The sequence below is a fragment of the Pan troglodytes genome, chromosome 2 (genome assembly GCF_028858775.2).
Source record: "Pan troglodytes isolate AG18354 chromosome 2, NHGRI_mPanTro3-v2.0_pri, whole genome shotgun sequence".
In the NCBI taxonomy this organism is placed as follows: domain Eukaryota; kingdom Metazoa; phylum Chordata; class Mammalia; order Primates; family Hominidae; genus Pan; species Pan troglodytes.
In genome coordinates, this window is record NC_086015.1 from 198,322,751 (window position 1) to 198,345,945 (window position 23,195).

At 47.8% G+C, this 23,195-nt stretch overlaps 1 protein-coding gene and 1 long non-coding RNA gene across 4 annotated transcripts in view; one reads left to right on the plus strand and one right to left on the minus strand.

Annotated features, from left to right (window-relative positions):
- Positions 1–23,195, minus strand: part of XXYLT1 (xyloside xylosyltransferase 1) — a 199,146-nt gene that overhangs the window by 63,651 nt on the left and 112,300 nt on the right. The gene's annotated exons all lie outside the window — the stretch shown is intronic.
- Positions 16,071–21,228, plus strand: LOC134809511 (uncharacterized). The gene is made up of 2 exons (XR_010155413.1): positions 16,071–16,499; positions 20,635–21,228. It is a non-coding gene; the product is annotated as an uncharacterized LOC134809511 (long non-coding RNA).

The following is a 23,195-nucleotide window of genomic DNA, read 5'->3' on the forward strand; positions in this document are numbered from 1 at the left end:
TCAACAATGCAGCAACAGTTCAAACTGAGAACTGAGAACCTCCTTCTGAGACCACTCTCAGAGCACAAGCAGGGGCAGGGCCAGGGTGACGAGGCAGGCAGGAGGTGACAAACCTCTACGGTAAATGTTTACCAGTGACCCCACCATATCCAGGCTAATTTCATAGTCATCACAAAATATATAATATTACCACACAGTGAAAAGAACACTGGATTATACTTGAGGCTTGGATCTTCCATTTCCTAGTTTTGTGACCTTGGACAAATTCTATAAAATGAGGACACTATCTTTGCTGTCTCTCCCTGAGGGCCTCAGTGAAGAGGTTTGCCAATGAAGACAGAAGTCCAGGCAGGTGATCTGCATCTAGCAGGCCCAAGAGGAAGATGCTAGAAGCCAGCCAGTGAGACTTGGGGGAGCCAGGCGGGACCTCACTCCTAAGGAACTAAGGAACCCAGTGGGGTCCCTCAGTGCCAGCCTGCAATACCCAGAGGACAAGGATAGCATGTGATCAAGAGCAGGGGCTCCAGGGCCACACCGCTAAGGCCTGAAGACCACCTCCACATTTACAGCTGTGACATGCTGGCCATGAGCTTTTGCCTTTCTGTGCCTCAGCTTCCTCACTTCCAAAATGGGGATAGAAATAGTATTGGCTTTATGGAGTTGGGATAATTAAACATTCCAATGCTCCAGCCTGGGCAACATGGCGAAACCCCATCTTTACAAATAAATAAATTAGCCAGGCATGGCAGTGCGCGCCTATAGTCCCGACTACTTGGGAGGCTGAGGCAGGAGGATCACTTGAGCCTGGGAGGTCAAGGCTGCAGTGAGCCAAGATCGCACCACTGCATTCCAGCCTGGGCAACAGACTGAGACTCTGTCTCCAAAAAAAAAAAAAGAAAGAAAATAAGTGCTTAGAACAGTGCTTGGCACATGACACACATTCATTAAGCAGGAGTTGTTATTATTACAAACTATGTCTCTGTTCACCATTAATTTAAACTGCATTTAAATTGTAGTTTGAGAAGTAGGCAAAGTTTTTGGAGGAACTAATGACATCAGCCTTCACTGGGGAGATGGATACACCTAATCAGAGCTGAAGAGCCAAGGAGGAACGCCACGGTTTTACTCTCGGCTTACTTGGAGATTTGCAACTGACACCTACCAGCCAGGAGACCCTAATGAAGCAGGATGCTTAAAGACTAGTAATAATCATCTTTCATAAATATATGGAATACTTTCAGGTTTACACAGATTAACGCTGAGATGCACAATATGATTCTCATTTTACCAATGAAGAAAGTGAAGCCAGATTTTAATTATTTGCTTAATTCCATGCACAATTCTCTTTCTACCAAAACCATATATTCTGATGGCCTAGATTTTCTGGTTAACAAGGGCAGAAGTAACTACATTCCGTAAACTGAATCGTCCTGCTGAGTTCTAGTGAAACAAAAGGTTACAACATCATAAATAAAAAACCCTGCTTGGGGTGGAGGTGGTGGGCAGGTGTAAGCACCAGCATGGTCTCAGGGACCTGACAGAAGGAGGGTGGCGAGAGAAGGAATCAGGCAGATTAAGGGGCATGAAATGTGAAGAGAAAGACGGCTGAAGCCCCAGGTGCCCCGCCTGCTGAGCAGACAGATGGCTGCAAGTCCCAACGCTCTGATAAAGAAAGGAAAATTAATTTTTCCTGAATGGCCCTGGAGTCCCAGCAGCTGACATCGGCAGGTGGATAACTGAGCCAGCCCTTGGGGTGGGGAGTGGGAGAGGGGGAAGAAGGGTGGGAACTTTCTTCTCAAGTAAGAAGGAAAACACTGGAGAATTCAATAGGTGTCCAGGAGTTTCTGGAAGTTCTACAGGCAAATGTGATCAAAGACCTTCAGGAGAAATGTGTCCCATAAGTGACAGCATCTATTGAACTCTAAAAATGAATGTGTCTGCACCAAGAAAACTAGATGTTCAGCTTCCAGCATGATAAACATTTCATATTTGAGTCACCTCTGCTACGCCTAACAAGCAGAGGCGGACGAGCTGCTGTGCCAAACGCTCCCAGACGCACACTCTCGGCAACTTGTTGCCATGCAGCATTGTATACAGTCACGCACCACGTGACGACGTTGCAGTCAACGACAGAACACACGAACAGAGGATGGCCCCAGAAGATCATGATGGAGCTGAAAAATCCCCATTGCCTAGTGACGTCTTGGGGATCCTGACCCTGTGCAGGCCTAGGCTGATGTATGTGTTTGGCTTGTTTTTAACAAAAAAGTTTTAAAAAATTAGAAACTTACAAAATGGAAAAAGGCTTACAGAATAAGGATAAAAAGAAAAAGTATTTACTTTTGGCTGGGTGTGGAGGCTCATGCCTGTAATCCTGGCACTTTGGGAGGCTGAGGCAGGAGGGTCGCCTGAGCCCAGGAGTTTGAGACCAACCTCGGCAATATAGTGAGACCCCTGCCAAGTAAAAGACAGACAGACAGAAAGAAAGAAATTTTTGTACAGCTGTACAATATATTTGTGTTTTAAGCTAAGTGTTATTACAAGAGTCAAAAAGGTTTTTAAAATTTAAAAGTTTCTAAGGAAAAGAGCTGCAGTAAGCTCAGGTTAATTTATTATTGAAGAAAGAACATTTATTTCTATAAATTTAGCATAGCCTACACGTGCCTGAATAGAAAAAGCTTACAGCAGTGCAAAGTAACGTCCCAGGCCTTCACACTCACCCACTGACGCACCCAGAGCAACTTCCAGTCCTACAAGCTCCACTGATGGTAGATGCCCTATACAGAGGCACCATTTTTCATGTTTTACTCTTTCTATGTACTGTACTTTTTCTATATTTAGGTATTTTTAGATATACAGATATTTACCCCTGTGTTATAGCTGCCTACAGTGTTCAGTACAGAAACATGTTGTACAGGTTTGTAGCCCAGGAGCATGAGGCTACCCCTATACCATACACCCCATTGCTCCCAGGCTACAGACCTGTACACCATGCTACTGTAATGAATCAGCACACACACTTGTGTTCCCAGCAGCTGACAAGATTAATCTTCAGGATGCCAGGAAGGGACTTGGAGAAAGCTACAAGCTGGGGCCCTGGCTTCCCTGGTAAGAAATGTATGTCTGCATAGAGTTCCTCCAGACAGGCCTGCTCCCTGCCTCTGGAAGCCTGGCAGAGAGGAAAGGCTTTCCATCCGTATTTCCCACTGGCTGGCATCATGGCGTGAAGAGGGTGTGTGTGTGTGTGTGTGTACGCGCAAAGAGCTATCAGCCATTTCCAAAGACGACTTAGTAAATAAGAGCTTTTCTGTAAATCTGAGTATCTGAAGGACTTTTGTGGGGAAAGGTGTGCGGACATGTTTTCGTTTGGCATCACAGTGTGTTTGGCAGGGGCAATGGGTAGAAACCACAGGGGCGTAGATTGTTTTAGGTTTAACAGACAGAAAGACATTCTAACAAACTCATCCAATCATCAAATAATGGGCTGCTCTGAAAGTGGCCACGTCCCCACTGTGGAAGTTGATCCGCTTGAGACTGACAGATCCGGGATGCTGCAGGCGGAATCCAACATGAGGCGAGATGCCCTCGGTGTCCCTCCCGTTCCCAGAATTCTGCGACGATATCAACAGAATCTGTAATGGTCTGCTAGAGTTAGGAAAGACAGTTCAATTCACCTTTCTCATTTTACACAGGAGGAAACCAAGGTGGACAGGAAGGGACTTGACCCGAGGCACCTGAGTCTATCTTTCCATCCCCTTATCAAAAAAGAGTCAGTCAGCAGGGGCAGGCAGGTTTGTTCAGCATTTCAGTGAAGAGAAAGGGGTGTTGGGAGATGGGAGGGAGGACAGTGAAGTCCAAGTGGCTTCCATTTTCCAGAGCAGATGCCACACTGGGCACCTCCACACTTCCCTGGAGAACCCAGGCTGGCTCGGAACACAGTCCCTAGGCCTCAGCACCAGGAGGCCGAGACCCACGGGAATGACACTGCGGCAGAAGTCAGCTGCTTCTGCAGTACATAGCAGGATGGGGTTCCTGTGACTGAAGGGGCAGACACGGAAACTCAGACTGGAAGAGCTTTCTACTGCAGAAAAGAGGTTTTTACTGTGGGAAAGAGATTTTCTACAGTAAATCTTTGCTGTCACCTTAGATGGATAAATGGATGGACGGATGGACGGACGGGGATGGCAGGAAGGCAGTCAGGTAGGCAGGCAGGCATTATTCTAGTGCTTCCATAGGGTAAGAGAAAGGTTCACTCGACTCAGGCTGCAGACATAAAAAAAGTGAAACCCATGCCCTCTGATAATGACCAACATTCCCTCTATGGTGTAGAAGCTATGAATGGCCTGGCTGGATACAGTTTCCACTAAAACCTACACCACTGAGATTTCCCAATGATCAGAAGCCCTCAGCAACAGTCTGAGAGCAGCCATGCACGGCTCCCTTTAATTACACACTGATCACAGCATCACCAGGGCCGTCACCATGCTGGGAGGAAAAGCGATAACATCATTTTGCTGGAGAGACCCCCACAGGTCAGAGCAGAAATACAGCCTTTGCCAAATGTGACTGTGGACAGAGATGAGAGATCCACTCGGACAGGGCTCAAACGCCAACATAGGAACCTCAGTGCTCCTACAGGTTTGAATGAAAAGACTATCTTTAACATACACGTGTACACTGCGACCCGCCCCCGCCCAAAAGAAAAAAATGGGACTCAGTGACCCAGGCTATAAGGTGGCTGGGTATGAGACTGCAAAACATCTCAAGAGCTGCTATTTCCTAATTCAGGAAATAGAGGATGTGGTCTAAGAACCATCACTCCAGGACCTCAGGGGCAGAGGGGACAGGCAGGGGACTGAGCCCAGGAACCTGGGTTCTAGTCCTGACCAAGTGGCCCTGGGTGAACGCAACTTACCGAAAACTTAGTGTCTTCTACAAAACAAGGATAAAACCACCTGCGTTCTTATGTCACTGAATTAGTATGAGGAGCAAATTTAAAATATGAATGTAAAACCAGTTTGCACACAGTTGAGCACCGTTCAAGCACACAGGACGACAGCACTGCTATAAGCCCTGGCCAGAAGCACACGAGGTGAAGTGGGCAGCTCACAGGACGCAGGGAGCTGCCAGGAAGGCCACTGCATGTCTGTCAAAGGGCATGGAGACTTTAGCCTGGACAAGAAAAATAAATAAATAAATAAAAACAAACAGAGGTCCAAGGAAATAAATAACTTATTCTTTGTTTTAGACCATTTTTAGAAGTGGCGTCGAGGGTAAAAACCTTCATCAGAAAGGCCTGGATCCAGAAAACAGGTTCTCAAACTGAGAAATGAGCACAGGATTGAGTGTCTAAAAGGAGATGATTACACTGCAACTCGTTCGAGTCCTAGGAGGCTGTCCACAAGCTTAGGCTTAGCTGCAGGCAGCCAATGGGATCCTTCAATCACACAGGTACAGCCTGCCACAGTGCCCAGGTGCCTCATCAGCTTGCTGTGGGGGCCAGGACAGAGAAGGGGCACTGAAGGGAAGAAAAAAGTGGAGGGAGAAACAAAGTGGGGTGTGACACTTTTCTTCTGGGTCAGGGGAAGGGGTGACATGTAGGGACAGGTGCATTACAAACTGAAGTTTGAGATGCTTTAATAATGGTGCTTCAAAAATCCTTGACCCCATATTGTTGGAAGCTATTTTCAGCTTGCAATTTACAAAACCACACATGATCAGCTCCAATCTGGCCACAGTTTCTGCACCTTTGCCGTTGGGCTTTCGGAACTGGTCTTCTGCACCATGGATAAGAGCACAAAGCCATGTTTTCCCACATGGGTAAAGGGTGGGTAAGGGTGTGCACCTGCCTGTAACCTCAAAGGCCGTGAAGAGAAAGGGGCTAGTGGCAGCTTCATCCAAGGCAGAAGGTGATTCCTTCCTGCACAGCACACTCCCTTTCCAGGCCAGGACAAATTCCTTCTGGCTTCAGAGGTGGTGCTGCCGCGCACTCCACAGTTAACCTCTCTGTGCTCCGTAAATACTGCCCACTTTGGCTTCACAGCACCAAGGAAAGTTATGGCTTGTATCGGACACGGAGAAAGGGAGAGGGCTCTGATGGAGCTGCTCTGTGCTTAGTATTATGTCATGTGTACATGACATCATTGCATTCTCAGCTACTTACTGAGTACCCTTAAGTAGGTCCTGAAGGCCAGTGATTCTCAAACAGGAGGAAGAGAGGGGACATAAACCCTTGCAGGTCAGAACTGGCAGGCAGGCTTTATCAGACACACCCTTTCTGCCTGCACAGCAAAATGTGAGTCCCAGATCTCAAATATGCCATGGAAGGGGAGGTTCTCGTTTTATAGCCCATATGCTGGGTGTCTCCCCATTTCACAGATGAGGAAACAGAGGCTTTAAGAGGTTTAAGTATGTTTCGCAAAGTCATTTGGCCAGTAAGTGATGGAGCCAGAAGTCAACCTCAACGACAGAAACTTTGCCAACATTTTAGTCTATCTCCACAATGGCAATAAGAGAAGCAAGTTATCTTCCCAGGAAATTTAAGTGATTTGGTTTTATTCCTGCTAGGGACTTCAGTTCCCTCCCCTTCGTGCCATCATTTGAAAATAATAACCAAGCCTTAAAACTACAAGATGTAATTAGAGAGCTGGACACTGGCTGGAGGAATGGTTTCCGTGCCAGGCCCTACCTAGACTGGATTTGTGAGACTAGGAGGGGAGAGGCTGGGCAATATTTTACTAGTCAAGGGCCCGGTCCTTGACTAATAAGGTCATAGCCTTGCAGAGGGAGACACGCATTCACGGGAAGCGTCTGTCCTCCAAGCCTGAGGAGTGAGGGCCACAGCTGGGTGCAGGCGGCCCTCAGAGAGGCTTTATGGAACTGGCGGCATCTCACCTGTGCCTCGAAGAATGAGCAGGGCATATAGAAAAGTGGGCTAGAGGCCAGGTGCAGTGGCTCATGTCTGTAATCCCAGCACTTTGAGAGGCCGAGGCGGGTGGGTCACAAGTGAGGAGTTTGAGACCAGCCTGGTCAGCATGGTGAAACCCCGTCTCTACTAAAAACACAAAAATTAACCAGGCATGGTGGCGGGTGCCTATAATCCCAGCTACTCGGGAGGCTGAGGCAGGAGAATTGCTTGAACCTGGGAGGCAGAGGTTGCAGTGAGCCAAAATTGCACCACTGCAGTCCAGCCTGGGCAACAAAGTGAGACTCTGCCTCAGGAAAAAAAAAAAAAAAAAAAAAAAGAAAGAAAGAAAGACAAATGGGCTAGAGAGAGAGCATCCTAGTCAGAGAGAGAGCATCCTAGACAGAGGGAGAGCATCCTCAAGGGCCCCAAGTGTGGAAGACACCTGTGTGGGCAACAGCCAGGGGTTCAGTGCAGCTGAAACAAAAGTACAAGGGGAGCTGGTGAGAGGAGAGGTGGGTGCAGGGAGGGAGTAGCTGCCCCCAGTGTCAGGCTAAGGAGTTCGGCTTTTAAAATTAGTCCAATGTCTAGCATACAGCAGGTGCTCAGGAAAGCTGGAGACAGAGAGTCATCAGTTAGTTTGGGGACATGGAAGTGGGTAGGCGGTCCCTTGGCTGCAAAGCTCCCGGGTAGACAGTCCCTTGGCTGCAGAGCTTGGAGCTGCTAGTGACCCAGGAGACTACGTCTGATGTGAAATGAAATTGAAAGTCGAGCAGAGAGTCTGGCTAAGACCTTCTAAGAGGCGGAAAATGATGTGGAGGCAGGGAGAGGGAACCAGGCCCCCAGAGTCAGAATAGGCAGCAGGAAGGACATAGGCCTGCTGCTTACGGATCTCTCATCTCTGTCCACAGTCACATTTGGCAAAGGTACCTCCACGTCGCAGGAGTGCAGCCACGGACGCTTTCACAGTGTGCTCAGCCCCTCAGCTGCAGGCATGGGGCCAGCCCTCTAGGCTATATACCTCTTGAGGGTGGGGCCTGTGGCTTGTTCAGAGCCTGGCCCTTAGCAGGCCCTGAAGAAGTAACTGTGGGATTCCTTACTAGAGAAGCTCAGATGTGCCAAGATGATAAGACAAAGGCCCCTTCCCAAAAACACTCCCATGACTGAGGCCAAGCCCACATGAATCTCCTAAGTTTATCTTGGGTAATGCCAGGGCCAGGACACACAGGTGAGTTTCACAATGGGAGCCTGCGTTTCCATTCCATTCCCCTCACAGAGTTGGGGTGGGCCGGGCTTGGCTGTATTCACCAACAGTGCCTGTGGACTTCTCCCAGATGAGGACCCCTCCCAGCTTCTGGAGATTCTGTGGCAGACATAATACAAGCCCATCCAGGAGGCATAAGGCGACATCTCCCGAGCCCTACGTGCTGGTCTAGGGAGCAACACCCTCTCTGCAAGGCATCTTTAGGCTCTCTGGAGTACATGAACACAGGTGAGTCATCCTTTTACAGTCACAGGCTGAGAGGGTGCAGCCCTGGTGAGATTCTGACTTGTAGCTAATGCGCACTAAAAGCAGCTCTTGGGAATTTCTGAGACCAGCCAGAAATCAATGGTGACAATAAAGCATTTACACTTTTGAGCAGAGTTACCTCATCTCAACTTCGATTCCTTGATTCCTTCTGCATGGAATTATGGCCAAATCCCAGTGGTTAGTTCTCAAAATTAGCAAATTAGTCTATAGGCAACGTTAGCACCACCCAATAGAGAAAGCCTAATCCTTCCTATTCAACCCATGCCCAAATACCAGCTCCGGAGGTGGCATGGACTAGCAGAGGATGTGGGGGGCACCCTTGCTGTTATGGACAGCATGTATGGCCCCCACCCAAATTTACATGTTGATGTCTACATTAGTCTGTTCTCACACTGCTATAAAGACATACCTGAGATTGGGTTGATTTATGTAGAAAAGAGGTTTAATAGATCCACAGTTCTGCAGACTGTACAGGAAGCATGGCTGGGAGGCCTCAGAAAACTCACAATCATGGTGGAAGGTGTAGGGGAAGCAAGCACATCTGCACATGGCAGCAGGAGAGAGAGTGAGAGAGAGAGTGAGAACGAGAGAGAGAGAGCACAAGAAGGGGGAAGCACTACACACTTTTAAACAACTGGATCTCATGAGGACTCATTCACTATCACGAGAAGAGCAAGAGGGAAGTCTGCCCCCATGATTCAATCACCTCCCACCCAGCCCCTCCTCTAACACATGGGGATTACAATTCAATATGAGATTTGGGTGGGGACACACAGCCAAACCATATCAACGTCCTAACCTCCAGTGGGATGGTATTCGGGGGATTTGGGGGAGTTATTAGGTCATGAGGGTGGGGCTCTCATTATGGGATTAGTGCCCTTATGAGAGACATGAGAGAGCTTGCCTCACCTCTCCCTATCTCTGCTCTCTCCATCATAAGAGGATACAAGACGGCCATCTGCAAACCAGGAAGTAGGCCCTCACCACATACCTGATCTGCCAGCACCTTGATCTTGGACTTCCCAGCCTAAAGAACTGTGAGCAATAAATTCTGTTGTTTATAAGCTACCTAATCTATGGTGTTTATTACAGTAGCCTGAACTAAGACACTTGGTAAGATTCATCTATACAGTCAGGGCACTTTTACTCTTTACCTTGAAAGTCCAGTCAAAAGCCAAATTCCAGTGCAAGAATAGTCCAACACTCCCCTTCCGGCTCTAACAGATGATAGGTCCAGATACACTGTGTTACGTGGCTCTGAAACAATTCCAAACACTTGCATAGTTTGCTACGTGAGTGTCATATGTTTTTCTATGATAAGAACTTGGAGTGAACTCTCCTTCCCCTTGAGAGAAAATGTTACATCATCAAATCTTATAAGACCCCGTATATGACCTCAACTACTGGGCTTCAAATTACGTATAAATCCAAGGCTTTGACATTCTAAGACCTCAGGCTATGGCAGGGCTACACTGCCAGCCACCTCTCTCAGGTGGCAAGTTTATGCCAAAATGAGGCCACACTCTTAACCGCCTCTTCAAAGACCGAGAGCTCAGTGGGGTCACGCTCCATTAGCCTTTGAGCAAATCTCAGAACCCTTGCCAGCCAGCACCAGCCAGCCAATGCTCTGGGAATCTAACGTGTTGTCCAGCATCTCCACTGTGTGGGTCATCTCTCCCAACGGCCACCTGTATAAAGGTACCCCTCACACTTTAGTTAGACTTTACTTCCCACAGAGGGCTGCTTCCCGCCTAATTGAGCGACTAGACTCTAGTAATTTTGGAAGCCACTCACTCCATGGCTAATGCATTCCCTGAGAGAATTGTTCTCATTATTCTGCCCCTTTTTAGGCATTGTGAACCAAAGAAAAACAAAATCTCTTTGTGTAGCAATAAACCACGTGATTCATGTAATCACAACTTTGATTATCTCCTTATTTCAACCATAGAGAACACGATGCTGACCCCAGCGGTTATTTCTGACCCCAAATACGTAAGCCCTCCACAGCCTCTCTCCCCTGCCTTGGTTCCCTCCCCAGTCTCTCCTCTTCCGACTCTCCCTGCTCCACCACATCACGCTTAGGTTGCTGGTGTCTCCCGAGGCCTGGGACAGCCCTGGGTCACATTTGTTGTCCTAGTGCCCCCTCCCCAACCTTTGTTATCAAAAGTGTTCTAGTTTAAACAATATATGAATGGTAACTATTTCTCATGATGTTTATCTTTACTTACTATGGTGGGCAGGCAGATCTAGAAAATGGAGTCTTCGGTGGCAGGGTCTCATTCAGACTGCTCACACTTTGGTTCCCCCTCTCCTTCCTTTTCTTCCAATTTTATCCCTCCTTTTGTCCCTGAAGGAACTTACCTTAGCTGGCAAAGACACCAAAATGTATCCTATGAGAACCGTAAGCCTGCTGTAGGTGTACCACAAATTCAGCTATAAGTTTTCTATTAGTCAACTGAAAAAAGGGGCCACCTAATTAGTTGTACAGAAGGAAAAAATAAGTTATCCAGGAGAAATACAACTATTCCTGACTGTAGACCATTTTCAGACGGGCCATCAAAGAGGCCACTTTGTGATGCCATTAGCAATGCCCTCAATGGCACCGCCGAGCAGGCAGCCAGGGCTGGGGCTGGGGTGCGTGTGCACGCTGGGGTCTTCATGCGGCCAGCCCGCCCAGGCTTGCTTGGGAGGCAGCGCCGAACAGGGAGGATGGTGAAGTGGGAAGCAGTGAGGATATACCTGCCACATCACGCCCAGGCTGCTCCCTTCCCTCCTTCTCTCTCTTCCCTTTGGAGTTCTCTCCCTCCATTCCTCCCTGGCCAGGCCTTCAACCTCCCAAAAGCATCTTCGGACACCGAGAGGAGTTTAAAGATGCTCTTATACACATTCGACCTCTCAGACAATTAAAGTAATTGCACCTCTAAAAATGGGGAGTCTGGGGATCTTTTCATTTTCTTTCAAAATTGCATTTCTGGACAAGAATTATGCTTGGCCTTGACATTTAGTTATTAGCTAAATCTGAGGTTAGGTAGAGAAACATTTGATGGAATTTTCAATTAACAATAAAAATCAACTATTTCAAGTAACAGGAGAAAATGTTGGGAAAAAACAAAGTTGGAGTGCCCCTAAACAAAACTCTAGGGGTCAGTTCCCAAGAGCAGCCAACCAAAGCCTTGCGGGGTGCAGCCCACGGTGGGAGCATTTGGCCAGTTTTTTGCCTCAATGATCCTTTAAACCAGAGGTCTCAACCTGGCCATTCTTGGGCTCAGTCTGGTGCACAGATGTGGTTTTTTGGCCAGCAGACTGTCTGCTTAATTGTCGATATTTTGAAATCAGAAGCTTTTACGTTAACAACACAGAGTTCTGGCTTCTTTTGAAAAGAAAAAAAATCAGAACATCTGGTAACACTGGGCCCACATTCACACAAAACAAAACACAGAACCATCAGAAACACTAGCCAGGAGCCAGGGCACAGAAGGGTTTTCAATCAACTGCTTTCCTTTCCTCTCTTCTACAATCCATTTTTAAATTGTAAAAACGTGTCTTACTTCCTGGAGGCATTTACCTGAAATTAAACTGCTGCAGGCTGTACCCTCAGTTTCTGAATCACATATGGGCTCTTCTTGTACCTGTTGCAGTATGTTACATTTACTAGATGATCACCTTTTCTTTTGAGAGCTAATCAAATGTTCTCTCATTTTATATATATATATATATATATATATATTTTTTTTTTTTTTGAGATGGACTCTTGCTGTCATCCAGGCTGGAGTGCAAGGGCGAGATCTTGGCTCACTGCAACCTCTGCTTCCAGGTTCAAGCAATTCTCCTGCTCAGACTCCCAAGTAGCTGGGATTACAGGCACCCGCCACCACGCCCAGCTGATTTTTGTATTTTTAGTAGAGACGGGGTTTCACTATGTTGGCCAGGCTGGTCTCAAACTCCTGACCTTAAGTGATCCACCTGCCTGGGCCTCCCAAAGTGCTAGGATTACAGGCATGAGCCACCGTGCCTGGCCAACCGCCCACTCCACTCCATCTGGAGTGTGATATGGCATGTGGACCGGGGATTGGGCCTCTTCTAATCTGATCGGTGCAAATGGCTGGCTAATCACATGCCATCCAGGTATTCCTGGGGTTGATTTGTGGGTTTTTTCATCCACAAAGCTCTCCCAGATTCTGGCTGGCAAAGGGGGTCAAATGGTTCCTCCTTTTTTTTGAGACACAGTCTTGCCCTATCGCCCAGGCTGGAATGCAATGGTGCAATCTCGGCTCACTGCAACCTCCACCTCCCGGGTTCAAGTGATTCTCCTGCCTCAGCCTCCCGAGTAGCTGGGATTAAAGGCACGTGCCACCACACTTGGCAAATTTTTTGTATCTTTAGTAGAGACGGGGTTTCACCACATTGGGCAGGCTGGTCTCGAACTCCTGACCCCGTGATCCGCCCGCCTCAGCCTCCCAAAGTGCTGGGATTACAGGTGTGAGCCACTGTGCCCGGCCAAACAGTTCCTCCTTTCTGTTTCAGTTTCCCCCACACCAAAAGGGCCTCAAGGATTCTACTACTCCTTTTATGCAGAAGTGTGTTTCCTTGATCCTCTGTGTGATGCCTTTAACCTTGGGCAGCAGCTAAAAGGGTGTGAGATGTGAGTAGAAAAGTGGCCCGCAAGACCAAGGTCACACTCCGTACCCCTCCCAAACCCTGCCAACATCTTGGCAGGAAGGTACCGGCAGAAGAAATAGGGGTGCCTTTTCTCTGCTCTGGTTATTCTTTGTAAATAATATGATTCACCCTTATGTCTCTACCTTGCTTAGACGCAATCTTCCAGGCTCTCTGAAAGCTGAATACCAATGAGCTGCAATTACATCATCAGGAACATGAAAGTCCTGTTCACTGCTACCCAAGTGAAGAGCTAGAATTATCCTGCTTTCTTTAGAGTTCCAAGTTCGTGATCCTTGGGCCGGTCAACATAGGATGGTCCTAGCAGCAAAGGAAAGGGTTTCCATGCAGAGACTGGGCTTGATTTTATTGAGAGAAGCAGCGGGCTTGTTTGTGTTTGTTTTTTTAACAGAGCCAAGGAAGATCAAGTGGAAGCCACATGAATGGGCACCTCACTCCATGGTGACCAGCATTGATGGGGCCCTGCGAGCATCTCTGTGAAGCCACATGAATGGGCACCTCACTCCACGGTGACCGGCACTGATGGGGCCCTGAGAGCATCTCTGTGAAGTCACATGAACGGGCACCTCACTCCACGGTGACCGGCACTGATGGGGCCCTGAGAGCATCTCTGTGAAGTCACATGAACGGGCACCTCACTCCATGGTGACCGGCACTGATGGGGCCCTGCGAGCATCTCTGTGAAGTCACATGAACGGGCACCTCACTCCACGGTGACTGGCACTGATGGGGCCCTGCGAGCATCTCTGTGAAGCCACATGAATGGGCACCTCACTCCACGGTGACCAGCATTGATGGGGCCCTGCGAGCATCTCTGTGAAGCCACATGAACGGGCACCTCACTCCACGGTGACCGGCATTGATGGGGCCCTGCGAGCATCTCTGTGAAGTCACATGAACGGGCACCTCACTCCACGGTGACTGGCACTGATGGGGCCCTGCGAGCATCTCTGTGATTTCACATTTCTGAAAGTCCATAGAATCCACCAGCCTCATAATGAGCGCTCGTCTACAGACGCAAGGACACCACAGACATCCAGGCAAATCGCGACATACTACGCCAATTCTGGCTCAGCTTCCTCTTTTACAAACAGTGATAGAGCAGTCCCCAAAAGGCAGACGGCTGGGTTCCTGGATCAAAACACTCCTTTGGGCAGCTCCTTGATGCTGGAGTCAATTCTGCTACCATGAAATAGAAGATCACAGGGGTTCTCTATGATCAACAGTAAGCAGCTCATTTAAAGAAGTCACCTAAGGCAGGAGGAGGAGACAGATGTTCAATTCAACCCCAGGCTCAGATTAAAAGTTTGATATTTCTATAAGAGCCAATTCTGCTGCTAACCTGGAAGCAGAGGGATGGGAACTTCAGATCCGTTTCACTTAGGAACCCACAGAAGAAATGCAGTCCTGTGGCTGAAGTCTGCACCTGAGATGGCCATGGAGCCATATAGAAATTCCCTTCATGTGGGGCTGGTCACGCTTAGCTCAGTCCTTTCCACACATGGTTTGTTACAGAAGGTCCCTCTTGTACACATGCCACTGGGATTCAACTGTGCTATTTTGCTTTTTTTCCCCAGCAAGATGCTTACAGATAAGCCTTTCTGCTGCCTGGATTACAAATAAAGTTCTTTCAATGCGATGATGTTTATTTGGCATAGGAAACAGATTGCAGCAATGCAAAAAAGCACACAGTCCTGCGGGCCCATCATCCACTGCTGTGCCTCCACTGTAGCCCTGTCCAGACCCATGTCCCACTGCAAGCTCCTGGAGGACAGGGTCTGGTTTCTCTCTACTGCATAGCCAAACCCTCAGCAAATGCCTGCCCAGTGAGCTTTCTATTCGGGCACAGAGTTTGGTCTATCCCAAGAGCACTCTTAGAGGCTACGCCTGCATTGCAAAGCCAAACACCACTCCGAGAGACTTTTCAGAGGAAAGAAGGGAATGTGATACCCACTTCTTAGCATTTTGAAGGCAGAACTCCATTTTTGTTTGTTTGGTGTTTTTTTTTTAGAGACAGGGTCTCGCTATGTTGCCCAGGCTGGAGTGCATGGCTAGTCACAGGCGTAATCCCATTACTAATCAGCACAGGAGTTTTAACCTGCTTCATTTCCAGCCTGGGCTGCTTCATCCCTTCCTAGGCAACTTGGTGGTCCCCTGTTCCCAGGAGGTCACCAAGTTGATGCCAAACTTAGCGCAGACACCCACAGAATTCCTGGGCTTAAGCGACCCCCCTGCCTCAGCCTTCCAAGTAGCTGGAACTACAGGTGCAGGCTACCATGCCCAGCTGAAGGCAGAATATTAAGCTGAGGGAGAGGTGAGCCACTCAGTAAAATTTACAGTTCCTACAGCAAAAAGTCTATGTATCTTGTCCATGGGATATCTCTAAACAGCAGTACTGACTCGGTGTTGACACCGCAGGCATTTGCGTTTTCATTAAGTTTTATCTACCCTATCTCCCTCACATTATATCTTCCTTGAAAGCAAGAGGCATGTCTTCTACTTCGTAATTCCTCATGGGACCAATCCTATGGCTCACACACACAATGAGCCAAATAAAAAACTGAGAATAGGCCGGGCATGGTGACTCACACCTGTAATCCCAGCACTTTGGGAAGCCCAGGCAGGTGGATCACCTGAGGTCAGGAGTTCGAGACCAGCCTGGCCAACATGATGAAACCCTGTCTCTACTAAAAATACAAAAATTAGCCAGGCATGGTGGTGGGTGCCTGTAATCCCAGCTACTTAGGAGGCTGAGGCAGGAGAATCGCTTGAACCCGGGAGGCGGAGGTTGCAGTGGGCCAAGATCACACCACTGCACTCCAGCCTGGGCGACAAGAAAGAAACTATGTCTCAAACAAACAAACTGAGAATAACAAGCTTTCCCGTGGACTGTCTTTACAAACAAAAACTGAATGTGAAAGCAACTTCTCTAAGACCAGTAACGGGACTACAGAGCCTGACTTAGCAGCTGGCCAGCACCGCGGAGGAAACGCCCTCTGACTACACATCTGTTCCTGCATTCACTCAACAAACATCGAAGTGCCTGGCATTGGTCTGCACGGCATAAACAGAACAGAAGGGCTACCTCCCAGTCCCACCCCTTCCACGCATTCACTTCCTCACTCGTTCTTTGAGGAGACACCTGTGTCAGGCACGACGTGGTGAACTTTTAAAAACGGATTCAGTAGTACCAAAATACTCATAATGTGCAGACAGACATAAGAACTGGAAGGAGTCATGTTTTCAGACACAGGAAGCTTTTCACGTGCTCCGCCTGGACCTCATCTCTCAGCCTCACACTCCGATCTTCAGCAGCCCCCGCTATGCGCCCGAGTCTTGGGACGTCATCGCGGAGCCCCTAGCCTGCCCAGGAGGCAGAGCCATCAGGTAAGAGACGGTCACAATGACAGCAACACAATCCCGCTTGGGTTCTCTGTACAGAGTTTTCCTTTTAAAATACCTTTTCCACTGATGTTATTTAAAAATAACAACCTCATAGTAGACTTCTGATCTCTACCACAGGGCAGGTACATCCCTCCCTTTTTATGAGTAATTCCTGCAGGGGTTATAGCACGGCCTCCAGGTCACACGGGCTACACAAAAACACTTAGCCCAGTTTTCTAACTCCCAGGGAGTGAAGGAATCACTATTTTAAAAGGTGGCAAGCTTTTTTCTCCTTTACTCAGATTTAACTCTGATAGAAACTGACAGGCTCAATCTTGGTTAATTTTTTTTTTAAACACGAGAACAAGGTTCAAGAAATTCATCTTCAGGTGTCAGAGAGACAAAAAGAACCCAATAGCTTTTATCTTCAAGTCCTACATTTATGCATCTCGTAATGAGGGTGATGGCTGGTTCCCTTACAATGGAGGGCTTCACGCCTAGTGAACAATGGACCTGAATTTATATCAGCCATAAAGCCTTCCAGACGTGACGGTCACACTAACATCCTGACATGAGGCAATCTGCAGAGAGATGGAAAGTGTGCTTGGCTAGAGGTTAGTGCTGCCTCTCTCTATTTTCTTCCCTTGTACCAACTGATTTCAGACTGAGGAACTTGAAGACAGAGTGACACTATGAGCTCATATAACTCTCCTCAGCTCTAAACTCGGCCACAGCAGATGTGTTTTTAAGAAACTAATAGACTGAAAATGACATTTACAGACGAAATGCTGTGACGACTGAGATTCGTTTCAAAATAATCAGGGGAAGAGGAAAAGTGGGTGGGAGGAGACATAAAACAAAGATCGGCTAAGGGCTGATAGTTATTGAGGCTGCATGGATATTATAATATTGGTGCATCCAGAAATATTACATGATGCTTTCTACTTCTGTATATGTTGAAAGGTTTTCATAGTAAAAAGAAAAATCATACTAAGAGACTAGCAACATTTATCAAAGAAGGCTGACTTAGGTATAAGGATGGTCAAGATACACTGTTAAGTGAACAAAAAAAGATGTACAAAGGTATAGAGAGTTTATTTACACATACACACACACACCCCCCCTGATAAAAATATAGAAAATTTCTGGAAAAATAATAACCTCCATATGCTATTCAAAACAAAAATGTATCACTTTTTAATGATGAGTTTTAGATAACAATTGTTTTCATCCGATGGGGGGGCAACAGGAGGAAAGGGCATAGTCGGCTTGAAAATGAGATAAACATCTCCATGGGCCAGGAACAGAACAGAAACCATATTGGAGATCAGGGCTAGAGCCATGGCTGGAACCTGGAAGCAAGCAAAGGGCCAGGTGTTCACCCTCTGTGCAGCGTAGCAGGGACCAAACACCCCACGCACGGGGGAAAGTGGAAGCCAGGCTCAGTGAAACAGGGAGTGGGGGCTGCCTCGGGCACAGTCCTCGGTCTCTCCCCCTGTCCTCGTCCCTTCCTCCTCTGCTGCAACTATACTGCAATCTACATTCGTCCCTCCCCCCATCTTTGATCCCCTGGTTTCCAATATTCTCTGGGATATTAAAATGTTCTTCACTATTGCGGACTAGTTCTTTTCTCTTTGTAATACTGTCTGTTTCTGTTTTGCAAATACCTTACATTGTTTAGGGTAAAGCCATAAAAACTGGTCTGTATAGATAAGACACTATTAATAAATGTATGATGGTAATTTCCGCAGAAGCAGGAAGGAGGGAAACACAGTACCAACACCCTAGCTAGCTGCGAGGAAGCCAGGAGATAACATATCCAGCGTTTTTGTCTTCCATAATAGGAGGCAGGCTTCTATGGCAGAGAATTCCCAAATTCTAGGAAAGGGGTTAAGATGCTGAGAAGCCAAAAGATGAGCAATAATTTTGCTAAGTTGTCAGCAGCCCCAACCGTACATATAAGGAAACTGAGGCTGAGGTTAAGTGACTTCCCTAGGTTCACAGAACTTACCAGTGGCCAAGCTGGGACTGTGGATAACGCTGCCACCACCACCCAGGAGTGCTGCTCTGTGCTAGGCACCATAAATACATTATCTGATTCAATCTCCCTCAACTTTGCCACATATAGTGTTATAATCTCCATTTCTCATGAGCTAAAGAGACTAAGGCTCAGAGAGGTCAAGAGACTTGCCCAAGGTCACACAGCAACTGAGCGGTAGAGGTAGTCAGTCCACACCCTCCCTTCTTCCCTCTGTGCTGGCGCTCACTCCCTCCCCAACACTCCCCTGGGAGCCCAGCACCAGTCCTTGGAGTGGGATGACGCAGCCTGCAGAGAAGCTTTCCTTCCGAGCGTCTGGAAGAACCCGAGGCTGGCACAGCACCATCAGCAAATAAAACCATGTGACTTAAAAAGGTGAACAAGTGGACATGATTAAAATACTTAACACAAAAGCGAATTCCCGCCTGGTGGCATGTTATCAGCAGCTGACAGGAATAGCCTGCCGCTTCCTCCTCAGGGTGGGCCTGGGCTCACACAGCACACAGCTGCCCGCAGAGCCTGGGGAGAATGAAACCGGAAGCCTATGCCGCCACCAACAAGCTCCCATTCAGAGGATCCTCAGGCGGCCAGCTCCACAAAGTGACCATAACAAAGGGCCGCAGCCCACATACGCACACACTCACACACATATGCACACTCTCACACACTCACATACACACACACTCACACATACGCACACTCTCTCACACACTCACACTCACACACACACACACACACTCTCTCTCTCTCTCCATCACTCCAGGGTCAGCAGGAGCCCTGAAGCCTGAAGCCAAGCCATGACCAGGCCTCCTGGTCCCAGTGGCCTCCCCAAATGACCCAGTCCACAGTTGGGCTTCCTAACTCTACAGAGTGGTGACCTCAAGCCTGGAGCCTCACAGAGACCTTGAGGGCTGCCTCCCACCCCCTCCCTCTCTTACCCTGGTTTCCCTGCAAGCTCCCCTTCCGTACCCTTTGTTCCTGTTCACTCCAGGATCTTGTAGGAGAGAGAGATCACCTGCTGCTGCTAAAAAGGGAAGTTTCACAATCGTGGGTAGAGGTGGGCAGCCAGATTTAGGAAAAAAGCGGGATATCTGTTAAAATTTAAATTTCAGGGTCGGGTGTGGTGGCTCATACCTGTCATCCCAGTACTTTGGGAGGCCGAGGCGGGCGGATCACTTGAGGTCAGCAGTTCGAGACCAGCCTGGCCAACATGGCTACTAATAACACAAAAATTAGTCAGGAGTGGTGGCTCTGCCTGCAGTCCCAGCTACTCGGGAGGCTGAGGCAGGAGAACTTCTTGAACCTGGGAGGCGGTGGCTGCAGTGAGTCAAGGTTGTGCCACTGCACTCCAGCCTGGGCAACAGAGAGAGACTCTGTCTTTAAAAAATAAAAAAATTAAAAAATTAAAAAAATTTAAATTTCAATATACAATAAACAATTATTTAGTATAAATAATTGTTTAGATAAACAATAAACAATTATTTAGTATAAATAAACGATTATTTATAAACAATAAACAATAACAATTATTTAGTATAAGTACGTCCTGTGCAATATTTGGGACATATTTAACATACAAAACACTTATTTGTTATTTATGTGAAGTTCCATTTAATTGGGTGCCCTGTATTTTAAATGGCAACCCTATATGCCTGGGGGAGGGATTGATTAGGAGAAGCCCAGAGGAACAAAGCATCTGGTAAAGAAAACACAAAAGAGGAGTGAAGATTAAGGGAGGGAGGGAGGGACGGAGGGGAAATGCTCTTTAATGAGGGTCTCTCTCACAACAGAAACTTCCACTATTACTTCATTTGAGTTCTCCAGTAATTCTCTGTGTTAGAGATATGTATCCCACTTACAGACCAAACAACAGAGGGTCAGAGAATCCAGTGACTCACAAAGTGTCACATGGGGAATTCACTTCTGAGTACGACCAAATGCTATTTCCTCCACATCAAGCTTCTTCGCCTGCTGCCACACCTTTAGAACTGTTATAGGCTGCACATAAAGAGGGCACAGCAGTTTACTTTTCTAATACTTTCATGAGGAAACAAATTCAAAATGGCACATCTTTACAAAATACAGTTGTCTATCTTTTAGATTCTCCTCTTGGCCCCTTATCCGAACTAAACACATCACCACTGAGGACCTGTCCAGGGGTTTAGCTCCTGATGAAGAGACAGAGAAAAGGTCAGAGAAAGGAAGGGTGACGCTCCATCCAAGATGACTACAGCGCTATGATTTCCAGATGGGGAAGGTCACGGATGCTGGACGCAACAGAATCTCAACAGGGACCCGAGAGAGAGAGGCTCCTCTCTCCCTACACTAATATCCCACGATCCCTGTGTCACTTTCCAGAACACACTGTCAGTTCCATGGACCTAGGATTATAAAATCCTGTAAGATTTATACAGAAAATATAAAAATCTGGGGAGGGGGAACTGTGAAACAATGTGAAAAAAACTATTTGTCAAATGGACAGTGGGGAATAACTTCTCCCGCACCTCCTCCAAGCTTCTAACAACACTCATGGCACACGATACAGAGGAGACTGCCATAAAAATGACTTAAAATGTGCCCTTTTGAGGTAAAGTAACTATGGGACAAGTGACTATAAAAATGACACAGCTGGGGAGATCCAAATCTATTCCTGCTCAGCAAGTTTCCAGATTAAAATGTGTCTGCTTACCTAGTCAAGATTTGGTTTTGTGCTGTTTTGTGTTTAAATTTTCCTTTCATATAGCTGCTAGCATGTTCTTCTTAAAATAAAACACTTGTCCACCTCACTCCCCTCTCTGGGGAGACCCCTTGGTGGTCAGAGCCCACTGCCAGTTCCATGGAAGTCCCAGGCAGGGGCAAGAGGGCACCTCTGTGGGAAGCAGTCTGACGGCCGCAGCAATGGCCAAGCCCAAGGGCTGAGACCGCCTGCTCAAGAGAAAGGCCGGCTGCGCTGTCCCTGCTTCCTCTCTCCCCTTCCATTCCCATTCTCTTCCTTCTCTCAGCCTCCCCACCCTAGCCCCACTGCCAGCCAGGTGAACACTCCAAAGCAGCAGATAATTAATGCCGGATCTCCCAGGTCCCCAGAGGTCCCCAGTCTTCTTGTGAAAGAAGGCAAAAATCATGCTCAATTCCTTGTCGGCCAGCCAGTACCAAGCCATTCCCAGCCCCAGCATGAGACTGCAAACGTTACAAGGCAATTCCCCAGAGCCAGCGGGGCACGCGGCAGGCAGTGCAGGGCTGTCATCTGCAGACTCCATTATTAAAGGTCTCTGGAAACATTTCAGCTGAGGGGTGGAGGGAGGGAGCATGAAAAGGAGTATAAGTCTCTGTTGATTTTTCAGTGCCCAGGCCCTGCAAACGCCATTCTTCAGACTCTGCTGCAGCGGAGGTCTCATGGTTATCATAGTGCATAATGAAAATTAAAGATGCTCAGGGTTAGAAAAACTCAGTTTCATTTCGAATCTAAAATCTTTCAGCGCTTTCTTTCAGGAAGTCCAGATAATTAAACTGATTTTAAGTTGCACTGTTTATAAAATCCTAGATCTACAGAAAATACAAATTCTGGCCAATCCTGTCTAAGCACGATGGGTTTCCAAGTTTCCATTTATATTACATGAGAAGATTCCAAAGCAGGCCTTGAAGGCATTGGCGCTGTAACTGCATTTAATACTTAGCCCAGTTTAAACACCGCATGACGTCAGTTCTCCCCGATCCCTCAAGAGCTCACCAGCAGACAGGCAACTTCCAGACGGAGGGAGGACAATGAGGGTCCAAAGGGCTGTAACCCCCAATGCCAGAGCCAGGGAGGGGGGACTTAGAGCTCAGCTCTTCTCCTTCTCAGGTGGGGGAACAAAGGCCCCAAGGTGGCAGAGCTGGGACTAGTATCTAGGGCTTGGGACTCTGAGGCTCCCTGTATTGTTACAGTAGGTAGCTAGTCAGACATGAGCAGGGCAGGAGAGGGCTCCACCACCACCAGGAATGTCAGGCGACCATCAGCTGATGGTCAGGCAGTTGTCAACCGTCTCTCTAAAATGATAATTGGATGCAGCCAGCGCCAGGGAAAGGGAGGGTCCCAGTAGATAGAAAGAACCTGGAACTGACGACCAGCAGCTTCCTGGTAAGATTTCAGGAGTTGGGCACGTGGGCTCAAGCATGTGCACTAGGAGGCAAAACGGTGGCACTAGGAGGCATGTGCACTAGGAGGCAAAACCCTCCTCTAGGAAGGTTGGACTGGTAAGGGAAGAAACCAGGGAATAAATCACAGGAACAAACCATCTGGTAAAGAAAACACAAAGAGGAATGAAGATTAAGGGAGGGAGAGAGGGAGGGAGGGGAAATGCTCTTTAATGAGGGTCTCTCTCGCAACAGAAACTTCCACTGTTACTTCATTTGAGTTCTCCAGGGAGCGTGTGCACAACCTCAGTAAACACACTGCGCTCCCTCCCAAGGGCTTGCAGGCCACCCTCAGGGAAGAACCGGGGGAGGAGTAACGCAAACCCCAGAACCACGCCAATGTACAAAACCCCAAGTCAAAAGTCACACAGCACGTTTGATCTCCAAGTCACCCACTGGCCCTCTCCCAAGTGTACTTTATTTCCTTTCATTCCGGTCTAAAGCTTTTTAATAAACTTTCTCTCCTGCTCTTAAACTTGTCTTGGTCT